This window comes from Bos indicus x Bos taurus, chromosome 21, assembly GCF_003369695.1.
Source record: "Bos indicus x Bos taurus breed Angus x Brahman F1 hybrid chromosome 21, Bos_hybrid_MaternalHap_v2.0, whole genome shotgun sequence".
In the NCBI taxonomy this organism is placed as follows: Eukaryota; Metazoa; Chordata; class Mammalia; order Artiodactyla; family Bovidae; genus Bos; species Bos indicus x Bos taurus.
The window spans coordinates 68,131,120-68,151,821 of NC_040096.1; the positions used below are offsets into that span (position 1 = coordinate 68,131,120).

The 20,702-nt window shown below is 49.1% G+C and overlaps 1 protein-coding gene across 2 annotated transcripts in view; it reads left to right on the top strand.

Annotated features, from left to right (window-relative positions):
- Positions 1 to 1,100: 1,100 nt before the first annotated feature.
- The window catches only part of KLC1 (kinesin light chain 1), a 66,642-nt gene continuing 47,040 nt past the window's right edge, over positions 1,101 to 20,702 (top strand). The window contains exons 1-2 of one of the 2 annotated variants that reach the window (XM_027521013.1): positions 1,103 to 1,357; positions 11,887 to 12,122. The gene's annotated coding sequence lies outside the window, so the exon portion shown is untranslated. Of the gene's footprint in view, positions 1,358 to 11,886; positions 12,123 to 20,702 lie in introns of both variants that reach the window. The other variant, XM_027521014.1, reaches the window with a different exon arrangement.

A 20,702-nucleotide genomic window follows, 5' to 3' on the forward strand; every position in this document is an offset into this window, starting at 1 on the left:
AAATGGCTGCTGGTGCTGGGGTGGTAACATCTGAAAAGCTCAGCAGTTCAAAAGCAAGTGTGTGTGTGTGGGGGGGGGGGGGGTTGGGGGGCGTGGTGTGGGGCTGGCACAGAAAGCCCTCCTGGTTAATCATGCCACTTGGGACCTCTGCAGGCACGGGGGTGGGGTAGGGAGGATGGGGTTCTCCCAGGCTGGTGGCAGGCAAGGAAAGCTGAGCCTTGCCCACTGAATCAGCACGTCCTCAGGTCTGGCTGCTGAGTCAGGCCCGCAGAGCCGCGATGCAGCAGAATGGGGCCCAGCAGCGCAGTCTGACCTGGAAGTACTGCCCTTCGGGCTGGGCTGGAGGTCGTGGCATCGCGCGGCCAGGGGTGTGCCCTGGCGATGGCTACCGGGTGGGGTCCGACAGCAGAGGTGGCATCTTTGCTTTTGCCAGGAAGTAGGGGTTAAGTAAGCAGCCCACCCGGCTCATGAGCCTGGGGTGCGGTTCCTGGCGAGGACCTGGAGGCCGCGGGGAGAGCCTGGACAGTGCCTTTGAGCTTGGCCCTCTAAGACCCGATGGCTCAGGGGCGAGGGAATGAGACCTTGGGCAGGGCATGGGGGCTTCGGAGCTAGGTCTCCACCGAAGACTGGATTTTCCTGGCCAGCGGCCTCCTGGCTTATCCCAGCGTCTCTGGACCCTTTCCTGTGGTGGGGCTGGCGAAAGCTCCCCCAGCCCACCCCGCCTCGAGGGTTCTGGAAAGATTTAAATGAGCACATAAAGCATGGGAATAAACATTATTCCTGCTACGTGAGAGCGTGAGCCGGCCGCGCCCGGGAGGGAAAGGCCCAGGCGTGGTGCTGACCGGCCGTGCTCGGCCAGCGCCTTCCTCGGGACCCCTTCTGCCCCGTGCCCCTGCGGGGCCGCCCCAGGAGGGCCCCCTCCCCGCCCCCCGGGCTGCCCACGGCGGCGGGCCGGGGATCGCATCTCCATCCCCGAAGTGCGCTGCGCCCGCCCCGCCCCGGGCTCCCGGGCCGCCCCGCCCCCCGGCGGCGGGGCAGGTGACGTCACGGCGGCGCGCGGCATGATGGGGCGGGAGCGCCGAGCCGGGGGAGGGACGCGGAGACGCCATTTTCGGCGGCGCGAGCGGCGGATCCGGAGCCGGCCGGCCGCGGAGCTGCAGCTGCGAGGAGCAGCCGCGGGAGACAGCGTGCGCAGGCGGCCGAGGATGCTGCGGGGTGGCCGCGCCAGCGCCCCTCGCTCGTGACCGCGGCGCCGCGCCTGAGGCGGCTGAGGCGGCGGCCCCCGGCGGCCCCGGCTCCGCGCACGCGCCCTCCCGGTGCTGACAGCGCGAGCGCGCGGCCCCGTGGGAGCAGCACGGTGAGTCGGCGGCCGGCCCGGGTTCCCCGGCCGCGCCCATGTCCCCCCTGCCGGCCGCGGTCCTCGGGCAGGCGCGTCCGCTTTCCCCCCGGTCCCGGCCGCCCCCCCAGGGCTGCTGCTGCTGCTGCTCCCGCCGCGGCCCCTGCGGGTCTGGGCGCCCTCCGCCCGCCCACCTCGCCCCGGCCCCGCCCGGCAGCATCTCGGGCCCGGCCCTGCATCCCCGGCCCGGCCCCGCCGCGGGGACAGCTGGAGTCCCGGGAGCCGCCCCGGGAGGGGGCCGGGGCGCGCAGGGAGGGGGCGGCTGGCTTTGTCCGAGCCCGTCCCCTTCCTTCCGGCCTCCGCCCTCTCCCGAGGCACCGCCCTGGGTGGACGCGCCTGTCACGCTCCCGGGGGGGCGGCCGGCGGCTCGGAAGCGTGCGGGGACCCTCCGGAGAGGCCGGCTGGACCCTGCCCGCCCACGATCCCTTTCTTCCGGTGGCAGACCCTCAATGCCTCATCCACAGGCTGGAGTTGCCCCTAGTTAACCTGCAGCATCCCTGCCCTGGAGTACGTGCTCTGGTCACATTTGCTGCACCTCTTTCTCTAAAAAATGAAAAGATTTGTAGAGCCAGGCAGTTTTGTATTAAAGATTATGTGTTGTTGCTGCCTTTTTTTTTTCCCCTTAAGCAGCATATTCAGAATTTGCATATTAATCGTTTGATAAGGAGTTCTTGGAAAAATACGTTTTTCTAAAAGTGTGAGAGCAGAACATTTGTGACCCACCATTTAAATTGCTATGAGAAGGGGCAGTTGGTTCTTTGATTCTTTGCATGAGTTAAACTTTGTAGAGCATGACTAAGGCATTGATGAGAATAATTAGCTCAGTATACATACATTGTAATAATTCAGTGAATAGTTGATTAGAAATTGGAACAGCGTCCTTATATCTCATGATCTTATTTAGGATGACCCTCTTTCACGGACGGGCAGCAAGACTTGTTAAAGTGGGGAATTTGATCCACTGTTCTGTTTCCTAGGTACTCGAAGAGTACAGACATGCTAACTGCTAAAAATTCCAGATTGTGTGGGATTGTTTGTGGGGGGAGGACCCTTTCTTAGAGCCAGTTTCTCCAAGTCATCCAAGGATGCGGCCTCATGTTGCAGACGCGTCTGGCCACCCTGTGCTGTCCTGACGTGACAGTGGGTGGTCACCTCGCTGTCCTGGCTCGGGCACCTAGCTTGGCAGTGTCTTCTACGAGTACTGTCGACAGTGCGTAGTGAAGAAAGAGGTGCACGGGCATCACCAGCGAGGAGGAGGGAGGAGGTTGAGGAGAGGCACATGATGCCTTAAACATCATAGTGAGTAAAAGCTCAACTGCAGTGACTTAAAGTTTACATTTTTTGAAAAAATTATACCTTCTCAAGCATGTTTCGTAATGTTGAAAAATAAGTCAATGCATAGCTTCCCAGCTATAAACTATCTCAGACTAGAATTCTATAAAAAGAAAACTAGAAATAGAAAAATGAGAAGTTAAATAAATTGTAGGATTCATATCACCTGGAATGTAAGTGAAGTATGGTAAGAAAGCAGAATTTTATTAACAAATGATCAGTACAAAAATGCTGGGAAGTTTAGATGTCAGCTTTGTGGCCTGGGATAAACAGGATTAGTTTATTAAGATGTGAAGGCGCGGTCTTACACGTCCACTGAGAACCGGCTGAGTGGCACGTGCTCTGCCGAGGAGTCGCTGTTCTCAGGGGCAGCTCGAAGTCTGGACCATAGATGACCGTAAACGCGTGCTGAGTGCTCTGCGTGAGTGACTCTGGCTGTGAGACTTGAACAGTGGGGCGGGCCTGGGATTGGCGATGCTGCAGGTCGGGAAGGGGCGCGGTGGAGGGCGAGAGCAGCAAACGCAGCATGTCCAGAGCGCCGGGGCTCCCGAGGACACAGCCTCGGGCGAGAGAAGCCGGGAGCCGGGAGCAGAGTTGGAGAGGGACTGACGGGGAGGGTGGACTCGGGGAGGCTGGGGCTCTCGAAGCGTTGTAGAAGCGCTGCAGCCTGTCTTTTCCCCTCATCTTCCCGTCTTGCCCTCATTCGGGTGCGTCCAGGCGCGTCCGGAGTCTGCTTTCCTGGGCATCAGCGTGTCCTCAGTTCCTCACGCGTTCCTTGGTACTTGTCACTATGTGCAGCACTACCTCATTTTACTTGTTATTTTTTTCTTTATTTTCTTTTGCCATACCGCTTGGCTTTGGGGATCTTAGTTCCTTGACCACGGATTGAACTGGGTCCTTGGCAGTGAGAGCATGGAGTCCTGACCACTGGACTGCCAGGAAATTCCCTACTTAATTAATTTCTTATTTAGTTTATTGTCTGTCTCCTCCGCTTACATTCAGTCTCCACGAGGGCACTGGTGTGTTCAGTGTCGGTCCTTGGCATGTAATGTGAAGGAATGCGTCGAGGATCACTTCCTTGTCTTTCACTTGGGTGACTCACTGGCAGGTGACGCCCACCACAGTGGGAAGAATGGGAGGAGGAGATGGTGAGCGTGAGTTTGGGTCGATTAAATCCACAGTGCTTATCGGTGGCCGAGCGGGTTGGTGGCCAGTTGGAGATCAGGTCTGGAACTCAAGACAAAGAGGCTGGAGATAAGGATTTGGGAGCATCTGACATTTGGTAGTGATTGCGGAGTACCCGAGGGTAGCGAAGCCCAGGGACACGAGGAGGAGGAGGGCAATATCCCATTGGCTAAGAGGCAAAGGAAGATTTGGACGGAAAAGTATTGGATTTGGTTCTGGAGGGCTGTTACTGACCTCTTAGAGTTTTCCTGAGACTATACTGCTTTCCAAGGCAGGAAGGCTATTTGAGAGATGATGTGCATTTTTTCTCCCAAGGTGTTCTTGTGCCATTCTGTCCTGTAGCTTGCTGGCTAATATACTCTTAGATCAAAAATGAACTATGATTTTGTATTTTATTTAGATTTAAGAATATTTTTAAAATTAATTTTTATTTTTGAGTGCTCCGGGTTCTCGTTGCTGTGCCTGGGCTTTCTTTGGCTGTCACGAGTCGGGGCTGCTCCTCGTTGCTGTGCCCGGGCTTTCTCTGGCTGTCACGAGTCGGGGCGCCTCCTCGTTGCTGTGCCCGGGCTTCTGATTCAGCGGCTTCTGTTGTTGCAGAGCTTCGGCTCTTTGGGTGCACGGGCTTAGTTGCCCCTAGGCATGTGGGATCCTCTCGGAACACGGATCGAACCTGTGTCCCCTGCATTGGCAGGCTGATTCTTAACCACTGGATCACCAGGGACGTCCTCTGATTTTACTTTTAACTGATTTTTGCAGGCAGACAAGAGCTTTTAAATATGCTTGTCGTGTTGTGTTGTTGGTAACTTAATAAAGCAGATGTAAGTGACTATCAAAAGAACAAACAGTTAAGCTAAGTGCATATATGAAGTAGAAGTTATTTCCTTGGTTCTAAAATATTCCAGCTAGCTCAACCTTGGATTGTCCCTTTGATGGTATGTTGTGGAAATTTATGCTCCGCCTCTGAAGTCACTATACTGCTACTGATGAGACCGGTGGAGGTGAATGTGTCGCTGCGCCAGGCGAGCACGGGGCAGGCGTCACCTCCGTCCTGTTGCTGGGGAGATTGAGAATTAGAGACATCTGATAAGGTTGCATCAACCAGAGGTGCCTAGCTGTGAAGTCGGGCTCCTAACTTTCTTTTTCTTGCATGTTTGAAGTTTTGAACCGTGGATCACAGCAGTACTAAGCACAGCCTTCCAGTTGCCTTCCCTGGGAAGCACCTGCCCCGTTTCTTCCATTTCAGAAGCCCAGTGGTGCCGAGGGGTCACGGTCACTCTTTGGAGTTGCTGTCTAAGGTGCTTCGGGCCACCACGCTGCTGTGTTTGTGTTCTTCACAGAGGCTCATGCAGGCCGCGTCGTCAGTGAGAGCTGATTGAGTCTTCATTCTTACGGTGATTATGGTGTTGTGTTTTCTCTTAAATTCACTTATTCTGTTTAAAAATGACTTGTGTTATTGGCCAAATGGGAAGACTATGTTGATTTCTATATTTTTCAGATTGTGATTTAAAAAAAACCCAATTTACCATTGTAATCATTTTTAAATAAGTTCAGTAGTCTTAAATATCGTCCAGTAAGCGTCTAGGGCTTTTCATCTTTTAAAACTAAAACTCTATATCCATTAAATAACTCCCTATTTCCCCCATCCCCTTAGCTCATGGCAACCACCATTCTCCTTCCTGTTTCTATAGCTTTATTTATCTTAGATACGTCATACAGCTGGAGTCATGCAGTTTTTGTCTTTTTGTGACTGGGTTGTTTCACTTGGCATAATGTCTTTAAGATTCTTCTATAGTTTCTATCCTTTTTAACTAAAACATAAAGTTCTAAAGCTTTTTTGTGTGTGAAATTTATATTAGTTCTCTATTTACCATATAATAAATTACTGCAAATTTCGTAGCTTAAAACGATAACCGTTGTTGTCTCAGAGTCTCTGGGTGAGGGGTCCGGGCGTGGCTTCTGCTCCGAGCTTGCGCCGCTGCAGCCCTGTGCCGGGCTTTGGCTCTCTCCCGGAGCTCAAGGGCTCTCGAAACCCTTTTGGTTGTGGCACAGTTCAGTCGTCGTGTTTGTAGGACTGGCGTCCTGGTTTTCTGCCGACTGGCTGTCTCTTGCTGAGGGCTTGGCTCTCCTAGCTCCTGGAGGTGGCCTGTACTCCCCTGCCAGCAACACTGATTTTCTTCTATAACTCCAGATTAGTTGTGTCTATTCTAAAATATCATCCATATGAGACTAAACAGTATGTACATTTTGCATCCAGCTTCTTTGGCAGCACAGCCATTTAAAGTTGAGCACTTGGAATGGCGTGTGTCAGGGGTTTGTCCCTTTCTGTTCCTGAGTAGTGTCCCTGTGTACAGACCTCCCGCAGCCTCGCCGGTTTCCTCCTGATCTGCATCTGGGGCAGGGAGCACTCACTCTTGTAAGGACTGTGGATGTACATTTTCTATTTTTTTGGCCAGGTCATGTGGGGTCTTAGTTCCCTGAGACCCATGTCCTGCCGTGGAAGCTCTTAACCACTGGACTGCCAGGGAAGTCCCACATTTTCGTTTCTTTTGCATAAATATCGAGGAGTGGAATCGCTTATAGGATAGATGTAGGATTGACCTTGAAGATACTGCCAGCTCTCCAAAGCGGTTGTGCGTTTTACAGTCCTCTCCAGCTTTTGGTGTTGTCTGCCTCATCGTAGCAGCTGCTGGCTGGTGGCATCTTGTGCTGGGCTTAGGGCGCCTTTCCCAGATGACTAATGCTGGTGAGCGCTTGTTAACGTACTTGCCGTTTATATTCCTGCTGTTGTGAAGTGTCTGTTCAATTCTTTTGCCCATTTAAAAACCATTAAAAAAAAAATTGATTGTAGGAGTTCTCTAGGTATTTGGATTTGTGTCTTTTGCCACATGTTGCAAATATTTTTTCCAAATCTGGGGCTTAACTGTTTTTTCCTTGTGCCTTTAAAGAGTCTGCCTGCCACGCAGGAGACCCTGGATGGGTTGAACCCTGGTTCGATTCCTGGGTTGGGAAGATCCCCTACTCACTTCCGTGTTCTGGCCTGGAGAATCCCATGGACGGTACAGTCAGTGGGGTCGCAAAGAGTCGGACACGACTGAGCGACTGTCACTTTTTAATAATCAATAGTTTTAAATTTTGATGAAATCCACATTCTCAGGTTTTTTTCCTTCATGGTTCCTGCTTTCTGTTGTCTTTGTTTGAAAAGCATTAAAAATGTGTGCTCTTTAGGGAAAACTTAGGATACAGAAAGATGTAAAGGTGTAAGTGAGTTGTCTATTTCTCTTTTCCCATTTTCTTTCTCTCAAGAGAATTCAAAGATTTTTAAAAATTCTTTTTTTTAGTTAAGAAAGAAAATTATTCCATATGTGTGTTATTGATTAGCACTTAAGTACATAAACTTTTAGTCTTGCGGTATTATGCTAATAAGATGACATTTTTCATTTTGAAATAAAGATGCTTTTTTAAACCACAGAATGAATACTCTGTATTTATACTCCCTTGGCCCGTCACCAGTAACACCTTCTTATGTATTCTCTTAGTCACACTGTCTGGTAAAGTGGTTTTTCCTTTCCATTTGCTCAACCAAGGACTTGTAACAGAGACATCTGCATCATTTGAGTTCACTCATCCTTGTTTTAGGGAAACACGTGTTCTCCTATATTTTCATGTAGTACCTTTCCCTATAGTTTCTCATGCTTAAAATTTGCATCTAGGGAGAGGGGCCTGTGGTCCCACGTCACATTGAACAGCCTCGGTGCGCTCTCGGCCCTGGCCTGGAGCCCTGCGCGGGGAGGGGGAGGCGCGACACCCGCTGGTGAGGGACCCGGCGGCCTTGTGAAACCCTTTCTGCAGGTGGTGTGGTTGGTTATCAGAGTTACAGGGTCTCTGTACACAGAGGTGGCCGACTGCGCAACAGAACCCCACTCAGTCAGGTTCTGAGCAGGGCTATGGGGATAAGTACCCAGAGCTGTGATTCTACAGGGGCATTTATGGTAGACTCACCCAGGAGGAAAATACATGCTTTTGTAAGCTAGTGGCTTATAGCTTCTGGATGTAAACACGTTCATATTAGATGCTGTAATTGTGGAGACTTTAATTTTAAAGCATTTCACTTTATAGGTTTTTCTGATTTTTAAGCCAGCAGGATTGATTCATTCAGTTCATCCTTGTGATTCAAGTTTAGCAGAGGAAATAAAAGGATTAGATAAAGTTAGATCAGAGGAGATGCTGTGGTTCTAGTAGAAAATGATGGAGTCAGTCAAGTCTCCATTCGGGAACACTTCAGACTCTGGACCCGTACCTGGCAGTTACCTGTGTCTTTCCCTGGCCCAGAGTTTGCTCATAGAGTACCTCCTCCCATGAGGAGATGACGGTGTTTCTTCATGGGTGAGGGGTAGGCCGCGTAGAGCTGGATGAAATATGTTATCATTATAATGTGGTGTTATATTTAGGAAACAAACTCACGATTGTAATACAGACCACGAAAGGGCATGACATTTGCATTTTTAGCCATAAATGTCATGGTGTGAAAAAGATTGAGACTCTGCAGGAGGGGTTTTTGAATTTTGCTTCAATGTGAACCTTAACTTTATTACATAAACTGAGAGTGACGCACCTCCTGCGTATCCTCCCTGCCCCCCCAGAGCAAAGCCAGCCATCCTGTGGAAAGTCTCGAATTGCTGTTCACTTTTTAAGTACGTTGTATTCTCCCTTTGACTCCACACTGTATAATTTTCATTTTGAAATTTCAGAACCAAAAAGTTTACGTACATTTTTACTTCTAACATTACTATTGATTACTTTGCTTTTCTAATAGCAGTAAGTAATGAATTGTGTACTAGAAATTTTAAAATACCTTGAAAAGGGCTTTAGATTTTTGTTGTTTATCAAAAGGGGGCAGAGGATAAAAAGATTGAGAATTGACGCTTTCTGCGACTCCCTGACAAAGCTAAAATAGATTAGGTAGGTCTCAGAGTGGGGTTTTGTGTTTTTGTTTTCTGTGCTTTGTATCATTTAATTAAAAAAAAATTCTGGTTGTCCTCCTCGCCCTCCAGCCTTTGGCCGTGACTCATCTACTTTCCAGCACCATGGACGTTTCATGTAATGGAGTCACGCAGCGTGAGGCCTGTGGCTGCTCCCTGCAGTTAGCACGGGTCGGCTGTGCTGTAACATGTATCCGTGTTTTGTTCCTTTTTATTGCCGAATAATATTCCAAAGGGTTATACCACACTTTGTTTATCCATTTGTTAGTTGAAGAACATTTGGGTCATTTCCACATTTTTACTGTTAGGATTAATGGCGAAATTTTTGTTTACAAGTTCTACATTGTCCAGAGTTTTATTCTTTGGACCATTCTGTGTAAGTTTTTACATACACGTGTTTTCAGTTTTCTTGGGTGTATACCCAGGAGTGGAATTGATGGGTCATTCGTGTATTTAATTTTTAAATTTTATTGCTCTCTCGTGTTGCCTTAGTCTCTGCCGTGCACAGAGTGAAGCAACTGCGTGCATGGATGTATCTGCTCTTTGTCTGTATCTGACCTTCCCGGTTAGGCCACCACGGAGCTCTGCGGCAGGTTCTCATTAGTTATCTACTTTATATGTAGTGTCGAGAGTGTGTATGTGTCAATCCCAATCTCCCAGTTCATCTCCCCCGCTCTCCCCCTTTGGCATCCATACATTTGTTTTCTATCTCTCTGTATCTATTTCTGTTTTGCACATAAGTCATTTAATTTTTTAAGTTTTGACACTTGTATCATTTTACCCACAAAACACTGTAATCTTGGGTTCCAGGATACTGAATGTCTTAGTCGTTGTTATAACAGTTTGTTATAACTTTGTTATAACAGTTCAGGCTGTTATAACAAAATGTAATGAACTGGGTGGCTTATAAACAACAGGAATTTGTTTCTCATAATTCTGAGGACTGGCAGGTCCAAGGTCCTGGTGATTGGAGGTTAAGCACCTGGTGAGGGTCCATCTAGTCAAGGCTGTGGTCATGTATGGATGTGAGAGCTGGACTGTGAAGAAGACTGAGCACCGAAGAATCGATGCTTTTGAACTGTGGTGTTGGAGAAGACTCTTGAGAGTCCCTTGGACTGCAAGGAGATCCAACCAGTCCATTCTGAAGGAGATCAGCCCTGGGATTTCTTTGGAAGGAATGATGCTAAAGCTGAAACTCCAGTACTTTGGCCACCTCATGCGAAGAGTTGACTCATTGGAAAAGACTCTGATGCTGGGAGGGATTGGGGGCAAGAGGAGAAGGGGACGAGAGAGGATGAGATGGCTGGATGGCATCACTGACTCGATGGACGTTGAGTCTGAGTGAACTCCGGGAGTTGGTGATGGACAGGGAGGCCTGGCGTGCTGTGGTTCAATGGGGTCACGAAGAGTCGGACACGACTGAGCGACGGAAATGAACTGAACTGAGGGCCTGCTTTCAGAGGCCTGTTTCAGAGGAGCCTCCCCAGGGTCACTGGGGAGGGGTGAGGGGCGCCTCTAGGGTCTCTTCTGTGAGAGCGCTAGTCGTACTCGCGAGGGCTCTGCTCCACCCGCAGGGCCTCCTGAAGGCTGCCCGTCCGTGCCATCGTGGTCGGGGCTGGGTGTCAACGTAGAATTTGGGGGAGCATAAACGTTCTGATCATGGGACTGAACTTCCCCGAATACCACTTAGGTTGTTTCTTCAGACTCATTAGAGGCTCACCCCTGCTTCTGCTCGCTCCCCCACCCCGCCTCCTGTTCCTCAGGGCTTGTGTAGAGAGATGGGCCATGGATCTGGCTGGCTGCCGGTTTCTCACTGGGTCAGCTCTTGGAAAGACATCTTAAGTATGGTTTTCTGCTGTCAGTCTTTGCAAGGCAAAGACTTCCATGTTTCTCCTCCATCTTATTTTTATTTCTCTATGCTATCTTCTGCTGTGTTTATAGGAAGTTCATTTTGCACCCGAGAACTGTCAGAATAATTCACCTTTGTTGGCTGTCATTCACTCTGCATACAGACTTGTTGCTTCCCCTCGCCCCATTTCTTTTTTTAAAAGTTAAGATATCAGTTCATTGGAGAAGGAAATGGCAACCCACTCCAGTAATCTTGTCTGGAAAACACCATGGACAGAGGAGCCTGGCAGGCTACAGTCCGTGGGATCACAAGAGTCAGACACGACTTAGCGACTAAACCATCCACCACTACAAAGTGAATATATGCCTAAAGATAATATGTGAAAAGGATATTTGCCATATACTAGCTAGTTTTTTGGTGGGAGGGTGGGAGTCAAGGAAGACTTGGGGTTATTTTTTCATCAACTTCCATTTTATACTTATTTATAATGGTCATTATTTTTACTAATGCTGTAAAACTATGAAAATGAATAAAATACTAAAAGTTTCATATAAAAAAATTTTAAAAAGATATCAGTTCATAATAACATAAAATTAACCATTTTAAAGGGTATAATTCATGAATTTTTTAAAAAGTATATTCTCTATATACTTGGGTAAATGCTACCACCGCTAACCTAATTCTTCACATTCCTTTTGGAGTGCTTGGGTGTTTTTGTTTTATTTTTTAATTTTCTTTACCTTGAGCTTTTTAACTCCTTAGTGGAATTTCACGTCATAAAACCTTAGGAGGTACGGTGACCAAGGTGGTGCTCTTTCTATCTCTGGTCTTTGCTTTGTTTTTATTCATTTTTGAGAGGGGGGAGTTTGTGGTGAAAGTTGTCAGACTGTTGAAAATTGTATTGCCTGTTAATTGGTAGGGTATTTGATTGTGTGTGTATAATCTCATTGTCTGTGGTTCAGAGGAGGAGAGAGTGAATACATGATCAGGTGGTAGAGAGGAAACAGGATTGTCACATGAAAATGATCATCTGGTATGACAGAGCCTCCAGTCTGTGTGATCTAGGGTGGTCTTTAAAGAGTGGCTTTAGACTTTTGGGTCTTATGAAATATGCAGTGTGTTCACTGTTTCTGTTCTTGTCTCAGTGTTAGGTTGGCCTGTTTTTACTGTGGCAGAAGTGTCAAACCCTTTCTGTGTGAGGTCTTAAGAAGTTCCATTGCCTGCGGCTCCAGACTGTCCGGTCAGGCGTCACTGCTTCCTGAGTGGTGAGCGCAGCAGCACAGCAGCCTGGCGCTGGAGCGAAGGCGCATCTGAGCGGAGTGAGCAGGCTTGGATTCGGCTCCTGTCCGGATAGTGTGAGCTTAAGTCCATCTCCTCCGTGGTGAGTAGGAATTAGTGTTGGCCGACTCAACTACCTGCTGGCTATGTACTGTTTTTGTTCTTTTAAAACAACACACAGATGAAAATGCTCGAAAACGAAGTTGCTTGATGTCAGTTCTTAATACACGTATTGCATATTTACTTTTTGGTTTTATTTTTCTCAAAGCTATACATGTACTTTTTTGTATACTTTGCATATTGATTTTAAAAAATAACTGTTTTACTTTAGAGTAGTTCTGGGTTCACAGGAAAGCAGCCGCGATGGTGCAGAGCCCTCCTGAGGCTGCAGGGGCCCCAGTGGGCCTGTGCCCTGCGCTCCCGGCGCTGACCTGCTGGTCTTCTGCCTTTGTGCCAACTGAGGAATCAGCAGTGGCACATAATTGCTCACCAAACTCCACGTTTTATTTGGGTTTTCCTAGTTTTCTTCTTTTTCTGTCCCAGAACCCCATCCAGGGCATCATATCACATTGAATTTAGCTATCGTTTTTCCTGGTCTTTGACAGGCTGCCTTAGTGCTGTCTGACTCTGCAGCACTATGGACTGGAGCCCTCCAAGCTCCTCTGTCCATGGGACTCTCCAGGCGGGAGTACTGGAGTGGGTTGCCATAGCCTCCTGCAGGGGACCTTCCTGACCCAGGGATCAAACCTGTGTCTCCTCTGTCTCCTGTGTTGGCATGTGGGTTCTTTACCACTAGCGCCACTTAGGAAGCCTTTTGAGCAGTACTGGTCAGTATTTTATAGAATACCCCTCAATTTGTATTTGTCTGGTGTATTTCTCATAGTTAGATTGCATTTATGGGTTTGAGGGGAAGACCACTGGGCCCAGGAGTGGTTTCTAAACCATTCTGTCAAACAAACCAAGATTCCCTGGACTAATGGCTGATTCTAAGGCTAGGGTAGGGAGAATACAAGACGGGCCTAGAACATCTTGTGGTGCCAGAAAGTGCTCGAAAAACAAAATGATGGGCGTGTCAGGGGGCACAGAAGCAATGGAGAGCGTTCCCATGGCCAGAGCTGGAACAGTTCGAGCAACACAATAGTGTGGTATCTTTAATGATTAGTATTCTTAGGGATAGCCTGTGTAAAATGCTCTTTCCTAGTGGCATAGCGCTAAAGAATCTGCCTGCAGTGCAGGCAGCTGGGTTGGGAAGGTCCCCCGGAGAAGGAAGTGGCAGCCCACTCCAGCGTTGTTGCCTGGAGGATCACACAGACAGAGGGCGCTACAGTCCATGGGGCCAAAAAGAGCCAGACGCGACTCAGCCGCCAAACAGTAACGAAGCGTAAAGCCAGCTCCCACGGTCGACGCTGGCGCCAGCGATAGATGGGTGAGGAAAGAGGCCCTCTCCCAGACAGGAGCGGCTCTCAAAGCTCAACACGGCCTCTGGAAGAGTCCTTAATGCTCCTGCCCACCCCTGGGCTGCACTGAGGGACTTGCTGGTGTGTGGGGAGGCGACCTGCAGCGGGGGGCCCGCACCCAGGGCCTCAGCAAGATGCTGAGACCGACATGGCTCAGGCGGGGCCCGGACTCCTGTGAGAGGCGACGAGAATGGTACGGTCTGCTTTCAGACAGTCTGAAAGTGTTGTCACATAGGGTTTTTGTCACTCTGTCCAGAAGTAACTGTTGTCATTTGTTCTGAGTGAAATGACGGCTTTTCTATGATGACCACCATTTCTAAGTAACATGCTGATATTGCTGTCTGATGGTTTCCAGTTTTGACTTCCCTCTGTAGATGTTTAGAGCTTGCCTGTTTTCTTGCCCCTCCTGACTACACAGGTGCGTCCTTTGCGTTGCCACAACCTCCCCATAGAATTGGACTTTCACTTGCTTAGGTCAGTCTTTACCGTTTGTATCTTTATCACTGTGGACGTGCCATAGCTGAGTCATGCAATAAACTGCTGACTCTTGCCTCTCCAATCTCTTGTTTTGTTCGGAGTTGATACTTGTTTTTATCTCCTTCAGCAGTTCAGTTCAGTCGCTCAGTCGTGTCCGACTCTTTGCGACCCCATGAATCGCAGCACGCCAGGCCTGCCTGTCCATTACCAACTCCCGGAGTTCACCCAAACTCACGTCCAACGAGTTGATGATGCCATCCAGCCATCTCATCCTCTGTCATCCCCTTCTCCTCCTGCCCCCAATCCTTCCCAGCATCAGAGTCTTTTCCAATGAGTCAATTCTTTGCAGGAGGTGGCCAAAGTATTGGATTTCAGCTTTAGCATCAGTCCTTCCAATGAACACCCAGGACTGATCTCCTTCAGAATGGACTGGTTGGATCTCCTTACAGTCCAAGGGACTCTCAAGAGTCTTCTCCAACACCACAGTTCAAAAGCATCAATTCTTCGGTGCTCAGCTTTCTTCACAGTCCGACTCTCACATCCATACATGACCACTGAAAAAACCATAGCCTTGACTAGATGGACCTTTGTTGGCAAAGTAATATCTCTGCTTTTTTGTATGTTATCTAGATTGGTCATAACTTTCCTTTCAAGGAGTAAGCATCTTTTAATTTCATGGCTGTAATCACCATCTGCAGTGATTTTGGAGCCCCCAAAAATAAAGTCTGACACTGTTTCCACTGTTTCCCCATCTATTTGCCATGAAGTGATGGGACCAGATGCCATGATCTTCATTTTCTGAATGTTGAGCTTTAAGCCAACTTTTTCACTCTCCTCATTTACTTTCATCAAGAGGCTTTTTAGTTCTTCACTTTGTGCCATAAGGGTGGTGTCATCTGCATATCTGAGGTTATTGATATTTCTCCCGGCAATCTTGATTCCACCTTGTGTTTGTCCAACGTTTCTCATGATGTACTCTGCATATAAGTTAAATAAGCAGGGTGACAATATACAGCCTTGACGTACTCTTTTTCCTATTTGGAACCAGTCTGTTGTTCCACGTCCAGTTCTAACTGTTGCTTCCTGACCTGCATACAGGTTTCTCAAGAGGCAGGTCAGGCGCCCTGGAGTCTTGAGTGCGGGTCCGTGTGTTGGGTGCAGGGATGTCTACCTGGTGCTCGCGCCTTCCCCGTGCGGAGCCCCCTCCTGTGCCGGAGCCCCCTCCCCGTGGGGAGCCCCCTCCCCGTGCAGAGCCCCGGTGTCCTCCTCTGCGCCATGTCGTCTGCTTTCTTGGCTTACCTTTGTTTTGGTTGAGTACGTCTTCAGTAGCCTGAGGAAGGCTGCATTGGGAGGTGACAATTTTTGAGACCTGTGACTGAAAATGTCATTCTTCTCACCGTTGACTGAGAGTCTGGCTGGCTGTAGAGTTCTAAATTGGAAGTAATTTCCTTTCAGAAGGTCGAAGGCATTTGTTTATTGCCTTTTGCTCCCAGGGTTGTTCTCGAGAAGTCTGAAGTGGCTCTGATTGTTTTGACTCTCTGCACGGCCTCTCCCTGCCCTGGTGTGTAGAATATTCCTTTGTCACCTCGATGTTTTCTTGAAAAAATAGTCCTTCGGTAAAGTCTGACTCCTAAGCCTAGAACAGTGTCTGGCGTAGAATTGGGGGCTCAATAAATGTTTATTGAGTGAAGGGCTGTTACTGTCTTTGGGTCGTTTGGCGGCGAGGGCCGGGCTGCCTGGTCTGGAGGCCTGGTGGAGGTTGGGGGGCTCCTCCAGCTTCTCTCTGGTGTGGCCGAGCTCAGTTCTCACATTCCCCTGCCAGGCTTCATTGGACCTGGTGGTCTTTCTCAGTTTAGAGCCCCAAGCTAATATTGTACCGGATTGTCCGCTCTAAATTGTCCCATTCCCGTCGTTCCTAGCAGGAGTTGGTTGTAACTCTGAAGAGTTCTCTTTTTACCCCTGGTGTGTTAGAGGAAGTAAAAACCACTCTTGTCATAAAGGACAAGTGATGTTAAAGAACAGGTTGAAAGGAAGAATGAGTTGCAGCATGAGGTGTGAGCTGTTTGCTGTTTTGCGTATCAGCTCTCGGATCACTTCAAAGCAGAGGTGAGGGAGCAGAGTGTGCACCTTAGCAGTCTTGTGCTCACAGCGTCTCTGTGTTAGTTACCGTTGCTGGTCCTCCCTTTCAGTCACTGTCGAGGCCCAGATCCTCGCCCTGCCCGAGTCACGTGAAGCACGTATGCCGCACACAGAAGGGAGGCGGTTGCTTGTCCATCTTGTTTCGAGCTTGAGTGTGCAGGGCTCAGTCCCTTCCTTCTTAGTGAAGGGCTCGTGTTTTGGTTTCCTGTGTTTCCCAGGGGCAGGGCAGCCTTTCAAAAGGAGAACCTGTGTTTTTGAAGTGGCATTTTAAAAAGAAGTAAGAATTATTTTTAGGTTACAGAATGCTCCAGGCAGGATTTAATTGTGGGTCTGAATGTGGAGATAAGCTAGATTCGTATTACTTCTCAATTCTGACCATAGTGTGGTCAGATGAGTAAATGATTGCAATAAATCCTTGGACATGAGACTGGTAGTGTGTGTGTGTGATTTACTGAAGTACAGTTGGTTTACAGATACACACACACACACTCTTCTCCACTGTGGTTTCTCATAGGACATTGAATGTAGCTCCCTGTGCTGTACGGTAGGGCCTTGTTTATCCATTCTGTGTATAATAGCTTGTATCTGCTAATCCTGAACTCCATTCCATGCCTCCTCAGCCCCCTGACAACCAGAAGTCTGTCCTGTACAGCTGTTGCGACTCCTGTATATTAAAAATGCCTATCAAAGCTGTTATACTGGAGCTTCCCTGGTGGTCTAGTGGTTAAGATTATGCTTTGCAATGCAGGGGGCCCAGGTTCGATCCTTGGTTGGGGAACTAAGTATTCCCTAACTCATGCCATGGGGCACCTAAGCCTGCAAACCACAACTCGAGAGTCAGTGTGCCACAAGGAAAGAGCTGCTGTGCCACAGCTAAGACCCGATGCAGCCAAACAAATAATATTAAAAAAAAACTGTTATATACACTATTGGATAAAAATTACAAAGACTGAATCAGTGTTTAAAGTAATGGAAACAAAAATAGTTCTAAAGTCAAATAAAACTTACGCTTTAGGATTATTTTTGTCTTCATTATTTTACTTAGCGACTGTTATCATTTGCAGTCAGAGTAGAGAATTTATTGGGGACTTGAATCCTGAGAGTTGGAAGTTAGTAATAATAGCTTTGCCTGTTGAACTGTGGATTTAAGAGATTTGATACGAAGAAGGACTTCTTGTGTTTTAGGAACTCAATTCAGATGTTAGATTTCTCAGGTTCTGCCTTGGATCATGCAGTTAAGTATCTAGTCCGTTGCCTTCCCAGAGGAATAACGGGGCTTGAAAGAGCTCTCTTTTTGGAAATAAAAGCACAGTAAACAATTTCACAGTGAGAGACTTTATTTTTTTGGGCTCCAAAATCACTGCAGATGGTGACTGCAGCCATGAAATTAAAAGATGCTTGCTCCTTGGAAGAAAAGTTATGACCAACCTAGACAGCATTTTAAAAAGCAGAGACATTACTGTGCCAGCAAAGGTCCAGCTAGTCAAAGGTATGGCTTTTCTAGTAGTCATGTGTGGATGTGAGAGTTGGACTATAAAGAAAGCTGGGCGCCAAAGAATTGATGCTTTTGAACTGTGGTGTTGGAGAAGACCCTTTGAGAGTCTCTTGGACTGCAAGGAGATCCAACCAGTCCATCCTAAAGGAAATCAGTCCTGAATATTCATTGGAAGAACTGATGCTGAAGCTGAAACTCCAATACTTTGGCCAGCTGATGCAAAGAACTGACTCACTGGAAAAGACCCGGATGCTGGGGAAGATTGAAGGCGGGAGAAGAAGGGGACAACAGAGGATGAGATGGCTGAATGGCATCACCGACTCAGTGGACATGAGTTTGAGCAAGCTTCTGGAGTTGATGATGTACAGGGAAGCCTGGCGTGCTGCAGTCCATGGGGTCGCAGAGTTGGACACGACTGAGTGACTGAACTGAAACAATTTCATGTGGTTAATTAGAGTAGCCTGAGGCCAGATGTTGTGTGTGTCACTGAGGGGAAGGAGAGGGGAGTATTTCTGAGCCCTTAACCTCGGTCCCCGGTCAAGTGTGTATCCGTGCCACTGGACATCGAGGTGAGATTGAGGCTCCAGTTCACAAGGCAGGTGAGCGAAAGGCAGGGTGTCTGATTGGACTTGGATGCGCCGCCCCTGAAGCGGCTTCCCTGGGTACCTGTGAGCTGTGCCGGGCCTGTGCCAGCCGAGTCCTCCTCCTGTGTAGTCTCCTCAGGGCACGCTCCTCAGCAGGGCTGGAGGAGGGCTGACGAGCCCGGGTGTCTGAGGTCACCTGGAGGCCAGTGCTTTTTTCCTTTTAGACGTCACTGTGGCCTCTGCCTTAAATCTTTGAGCTCTTCACTGTGATGGTCTGCAAAATAGTGTTTCCCCAGAAAGGTGGTTTCCAGATCAGACTTCAGTGGCAGATTTTTATTTTTTGGCTGCGTCGTGTGTCTTGCAGGACCTTCATTCCCTGACCAGGCACCGGGCCCAGGCAGTAACAGCAAAGAGCTCTGACCACCTGGCCGCCAGGGGACCCCTCAGAGTGCCTTGGTTACACAGACTCTTACCAGTCTTGTCTTCTAGTTTTCTGCTATTTTATTCATAGAACGCTCTTTACCTTCACCTGTATGTGCATAGATCTTTGCCTAAATTTTATTCTGGTTTCTTGTGGGTTTTTTTTTTTTAAACCTTGAATTCTTTATTCAGTATGGAATTTATTTTAGTGTACAGTGAGGGTGGGAATGCGTCTTCTTTCCCCCTAAGTAGACAGTTGTCTCATGCTTTCTTTAGATACCCTACGTTTGGTTATAATGGCCTAGCTTGCAGATGAGAGAGACACTGAGCAGACTGAGTCTAGGTGCCACTGTGTGCTCTCCTGTGATGAAGCAGCAGCAGTTGTGTCCGCGTGATGGTGATCCCAGTGGGAGGTAAGGAGGCTGTTGGGATAAAGGCGTGTGCCTGAGGAGTAGCGTGAGGTATGAGCTGGGGAGATGGACAGTTTGGAGAGTCTTGTTCTTGTAACACAGTATTTGAAACGTTATCTTGTGGATGAGGTAGTGAAGGTATTTTGTGTTTATTGTAGAGGGCAGAGGTTGGCTCAGTGGGTAGAAGTTACAAGGGGAGCTGGTATCAACGTAGCAGGAGGAGTCACTTCCTAACTGAACTCTGGAGCAGCCTGCCACGGACTGTCCAGCAAAGTGCTGAGCTGTAGTCCTGTGTCTGCAGGCCTGGAGGGGTCATTTGTCAGGGGCGTTCCTGACACCTCCGCTCCCGGGAGGGGTGTGCTGAGTCCTGTGTGGGTGCTCTGTGGCCACTGTTCTCAGTGCCTCGCCTGCACCCCCTCCATGCACTGGGGCCTGCAGGGGCCTGCACCCGCTCCATGCACCAGAGCCTGCAGGGGCGGTCTGCCACCCATAGCGCCCAGGAGGGTTGGGCCTTGCCGTGCTGTGGGGAAGGCTCATGGCAGAGCCAGGCCTCCGGCTACCCGCTGCACCGTGAGAACTGTGGGCCCAGGAACATTGGGATTCTATGCTTAATTTTCTTTTAAGAGTTTTTAAAAAACCTGCCTTAAGTGACTGTTTTTGGGGGGTGGGCTGTGTGCGTGCGCGCATGCGTGCATCCACATAACGTTTGTACTCGTTATTCTTGTGTGTGGTAAAACTGTTACAGGAGTGTGTGAGCACGCAGTGCCCTGTGGCTGGTGGTGTTACATATTCCTTAAAGAATTAAAGTTGGGTTTCTTTAAATGGATTTACTTACTTGAGGCATCTCCTTAATTAAAGTGGCCGTTCTTTTCATCTTGTCTCGCTTTTGTTCCTGTAGTAAAGTCTGCCTTGTGTGGTTTTCCTACTTTTATGTAAACACTCTGTTCCCCTTTCTCTTTTTCGTGAACAAGACGGTCCCCCCTTCCCTTTTCAGCTACTGCTACGACCTGAAGAGGTGTGACACTGCCCATCCTTAGAGCCCGACAGGGTTTGGTCTGTACAGACACGACCGAGCAGTTGCTGGCGCGGTGCGTGGCTGTCTGGGGAGAGGCGGGGCACCTGAGGCGGTCGTGGGCTGGAAAGTGAGTGCAGCGTGTCTGTGTGCCCCCAGTGTCCCCCCCGCCCACCCCTGCTCCTGCCGTTAGAGTGCAGGGGTCTCCGAGCCTCCCTCCCGAATCCTGGAACGCCTGTCTGTATTCCCGCCTCCACACTGCTCCCTGGGAATGAGGACTTTGCTTTCACTGTTGTGCCTGAGTCCAGTCCCTGCTTGGTGACTGAAAGTGAAAGTGAAGTCTCAGTCGTGTCCGACTCTGTGACCCCATGGACTGTAGCCTACCAGGCTCCTCTGTCCATGGGATTTTCCAGGCAATAGTACTGGAGTGGATTGCCATTTCCTTCTCCAGGGGATCTTCCCAACCCAGGGATTGAACCTGGGTCTCCCGCATTGTAGATAGACGCTTTACTGTCTGAGCCACCAGGGAACTGAGATCCTGCCAAAAAGCCTGTTCCCTGTGCCCGGCGTCTGTCAGTCCATCCATTCACTGGATGGTCTGTGGGCACAGGAGCTGTCCTGGGTAGTGTGCATCCGGCGGGCCACAGGGTCGAGTCCTCCTGCCTTATAGATGGAGCTCACACCCACGG